Below are 4,990 nucleotides of genomic sequence, written 5' to 3'. Positions count from 1 at the left end.
CCCCCTTCACCAGTATAACCTTCCCCCCACCAATACCCCCATTTTCTCCTCCCCCTTCTTCTTTTCCCATTTTAATTTGAATTTTCTATTGTTCTTTGATATTGAATCATGTGAATTCTTTATATTTCTCACCCCTTAGCAGATATCTGATGTGTGGGCATTTTCTCCCTTCTCTGGGTTTACTTTTCTTTTTGATGATGGTTTTCTTTACTTCACAGGAACTTCTGGGATTGGCATAATTTTCTAACCACAAGTGCCTGTTTTGTGGGGTCTGCCAAAAGAGACAGGAGACTGGGCAGATAAATGGTTGATTAACAAAAAGCCAGCAAGTTGAAATACAGTGGACTGATGTCGTAGCAAAGCCTCTTGCCTGCACTATCACAAGAATCTTCTCTAGGAGAAAAACAGGGAATAGGTTTCCAACAGGAGGTGTCAGAGTTGGCAGGAGGTGCTGGGCGGCAGGGTGTGTGATGCATTTCATTGTGGACAATTTCTTGGGTGCAATCTCTAACATATCAGGTCTGTATGGCTAAAGGAAGATGTTCAGGTAAGGGCTCTGTCTCCATCCTGGTTTCCTTGCACATGCTTTTGGGGGTAAGGACAAAATTAGGGAGAATGGAATAGTATAAGAACGGGTTTTAATTTTTGGTTGCTTTGTATTGGTTGCTTGGGGCATGCCCTGCAGTGATACTAATGCAGGGGTCTCAAACTCGTGGCCCGTGGGCCGTTTGCAGCCCTCGGTACAACATTGTGTGGCCCGTGGCAGGCCTTCACATATTGCAGTATTCGTGATTATTTGTTTACCGAATAATTGCAATAAAAATCGCATTAGTGGGGCCGGGCAGTGGCGCTGGAGGTAAGGTGCCTGCCTTGCCTGCGCTAGCCTAGGACAGACCGCGGTTCGATCCCCCGGCGTCCCATATGGTCCCCCAAGAAGCCAGGAGCAACTTCTGAGCGCATAGCCAGGAGTAACCCCTGAGCGTCGCAGGGTGTGGCCCAAAAACCAAAAAAAAAAAAAAAAATCGCATTAGTAAGAAAAAATCGCATTAAAAATTCGCATACCCCGAGCAGTTCTGTTCGGGGTATGCAAATGTTTAATGCGATTTTTTTGTGATTTTTTTCTACTAATGCGATTTTTTTATTGCAAATATTCGGTAAGCGAATAATCGTGAATACTTTGCGCCTAGCGCAGATGTCATTTCCCCTGCTCCTGCCCACTGTCCCTTGCAGTATCTGAGGCTTAAGGGAGAGAAGTTTATTACAGAATTAGATTTTGTCATACCTTCATCATGACTTCATCAAAGCCTGCAGTGACGAGAAAGATTGATGACGAGCACAGACAATTTCAGGAAAAGTGGGAGACGCAGTATTTCTTTGTTGAGCGCAGGGGCATCTTCACATGTCTTATTTGCTCAGAGAAAGTTGCAGTGCACAAGGAATACAACTTGAAACGCCATTATTCAACTAAACATGCTGAGGAATGTGCAAAATATCAAGGAAATGAGAGAGCCAAGTGGGTTGCCAGTGTTAAAGCATGTCTAATGAGGCAACAAGATTTCTTCAAGAAAGCAACCAAAGAGAATGTTGCACCAGTGAGATGATTGTTAAGGCAGGGAAACCATTCACAGAAGGAGAGTTTGTTAAAAAAAAAAATGCTGCTCACAATAATTCCAATGTATGGCCACCGCCAATGAGATATTTCACCATCTGTGTGATGCCATTGAGAATGCAGGTTTGCCATAGAAGAGGTTTGTTGGAATAATAACTGATGGAGCGCCATCGATGATAGGGAGGAAAAGTGGACTGGTGGCACTTGTTAAAAAAAACTTGAAGAGGAGGGTGTAGAGAAGGCCATTGCTCTTCACTGCATTATCCATCAGCAGGCCCTTTGCAGTAAATGCCTGCCGTGTGACAATGTGATGTCTGTTGTTGTGAAATGCATCAACCAAATCAGATCCAGGGGCTTAAAGCACAGGAGGTTTCATGCTTTTTTTAGAGGAAATGGAGTCAGAATATGGAGATGTGCTCTATTTCACCTAGGTACATTGGCTCAGCAGGGGAAATGTCCTGAAAAGATTTTTTGAGTTGAGAGAAGAAGTGAAAGCCTTCATGGAGAAGGATGGGAATGTTGTTTCTGAGTTGAGTGATAACAAATGGCTCATGGACTTAACTTTTTTTGTTGACATCACACATAAGCTGAATGTACTAAACAAGATATTATAAGGCCCAGGGCAGCTCATCAGTGCTGCCTATGACAACGTGAGAGCATTCTCCACAAAACTTGTGTTATGGAAATCCCAGCTCTCTCAGATAAACCTTTGCCATTTCCCAGCATGCAAGGAACTTGTGGATGCAGGCATACCATTCAGTGGTGAGAAATATGTTGATGCTATTTTTAAGCTAGAGAAGGAATCTGATCACAGATTTGCAGACTTCAGAAAGCATAGAGCCACTTTCCAAATTTTTGTGGACCCCTTTTCCTTTGATGTGCAAGATGCCCCTCCTGTGCTTCAAATGGAGCTCATTGACCTGCAATGAAACTCTGATCTCAAAGCCAAGTTCAGGGAGATTAGTGGAAAAGCAGACATGCATGGGCAATGTTTGAGAGAATTGCCCCCCAGCTTCCCTGAGCTTTCCCGAATGTTCAAGCGCACCATGTGCCTTTTTGGGAGCACATATTTGTGTGAAAAGTTATTCTCCACATTGAACTTCAATAAGTCAAAGTACAGGTCTAAACTTAGTGATGATCATCTTCAAGCCATACTGAAGATCTCAACTGCTTCCTCTCTAAAGCCAAATGTGGTTCAGATTTGTGAGAAGAAGTGCTGTCAAGTCTCTGGCAGCAAGGAATAGGCAAAAGATGCCATGTTCAGAAGAACTGTTCATGATCTTCACTCAATGGTCTATTCATGTTCAGAAGAAATAATTAAAACTGTTAATAATGACGTTTGAGGACTTTTTTTTGTGAAATCCCTTATGCGGCCCTGCCTCACCCCGACTTTGCCTCCTGCGGCCCCCAGGTAAATTGAGTTTAAGACCCCTGTACTAATGGCTCAGTGTTCAGGGGCCTTTTGATGCTGTTATAAATTCAATTGTTTACCTAGCTTTTGATATTGTCTTTTAGCTTGTGATTACTATATGAAAATTAATGGATTTTTATGTGTTGATCTTGAATCCTGCAGCTAGTAAGCTTAGTGTATTTTGACCATTTTCTTGTAAGGTCTTTAGGAATATCCTGTAGATTGTGTTGATTTCAACCAAGAGAGGCAATTTCACAACTTCCTTTATGATTTGGGCCTGTTTTGTTTCTTTATCTTGCCTCATTGTTCTGACCAGGACTTCCAGTACTGTGTTGAAAAAAGGTGGTGAGAGTCAGCCTCCTTGTCTTATTCCTGATCTTAAAGGAAAAGCTTTCAGTTTTTCACCTTTGAATATGATGCTAGCTATAGGTTGATCCATGTAGCTTGAGAAAAGGCAGGAGTGAATGTCAGAGAAAACTTTTGGTAATGACTGGATTTTGTTAGTGTGCTATGGAATTTGATTGTACTTCTATTCTTGAGAAACTTGAAAATTCATGATAATTAAAATAAAAACAAACCAACATAAACAAACCTTCAGTAACTTCCTGACTTACTAAGAAGCCCCATGTGGCACTCTGACTTTAGGTTCCTCTTGCTAGTCCTATTGGACTTCCTTGGGATTCCCTGTACCTTCCTGCTTACTAACTGTACAGTTAAGTGAGGATTTTAACACTCATTGTCCTTGCAGCTCTGTGTTTCCTCCACTGAAATGTCATCCCCACCAATTGTTCTTTGAAGGTACCCTAGAGAGGTGGTTAAAAAAATGAATAATAATAATTGCTATTTATTGAGTCCCTGTTCTCAGCCAGGCAATGTGCTGGGTGATTGTCTTAGATTCATTATTAAACAATCCTAGGAGATTCCTGGAAGGTGAGGAAACATGATCAAAGAGATGAGGTAATTTGTTCAGTCTTTTTACTCGGAAGCATATTATGCTATTTATTTAACTCTCCCAGTGGTTGTTAAACTTTGGAGTGAATTGGGGTCGTGTGGAACAATTATGGTGAAATAAAGATTTATGGCTCCAGGCCTATCTTGCTTGCAGTGGGGTGCTGCAGGTGCCATTTCACCAGGCTCTGCAGAAGATTCTGGGATTATCTGAGAGCTACATTTTGAGAGAAGTTACTGTACCCTCCTTAATCCATCTCAATGATCTAAAGAAGGCCTTGAGGTCATATTTCTCTGAGTAATTCTGTAGCTCTTTTGAACATCAATGTAGGATGTTATTATATTTTCTCACATGCTTATCGTGGAAGCATTTTAATATCTCAAACTTTATCCTGAAAGTGTGATTTGTGCAGGGCTACAGAGACAACTCAAAGAGCTGAAGTGTGTGTTTTGCATGCAGGAGACCCAGGTTTGACCCCTTGTACTACCTAAAAATAAAAGTATGACCTAGAAGAGAACATCTATTAGTTTTATCAACCAATATGTTGATTTCAGTGTGTTCAATGTAAATAATTTACACACCTACATGGATATATACATTTCATAACTAGAAACACCTTCCTTGTCTTTCCATTCCCCTCATGTCAGATGTGGTTTATGGTAAACTGAAACTTCACAACCAAAATGACAGAATTTCCAGTGAAGGTCCCTAGATTTTGAGGTGTAAAAGAAAAAACTGCCTCCAAAGGGAAAGTATTGATGTAATGGCATTTGACCTGGACATGCCCCTGTATGACCTCACTGTAATGACAGTTGGACCTGGATACATCCTGGGACATGTCCATTGGACATGCCACCTGTCACACCAGGTATAAAAAGAAAAAATTGGACAGTTGGAGAGGGGACTAAGGATAATGACCAGAGCAATGCCTGTCAGATTGGGGAGGGGAGGGCTATAGATAAAGCATCAGCGATATGCTGCCTGCTTTATATCTATCCCTTTATCTCTCTCTCAAATCCGA

This window comes from Suncus etruscus, chromosome 6 (genome assembly GCF_024139225.1).
Source record: "Suncus etruscus isolate mSunEtr1 chromosome 6, mSunEtr1.pri.cur, whole genome shotgun sequence".
Taxonomy (NCBI): Eukaryota; Metazoa; Chordata; class Mammalia; order Eulipotyphla; family Soricidae; genus Suncus; species Suncus etruscus.
This window is presented reverse-complemented; position numbering follows the sequence as displayed.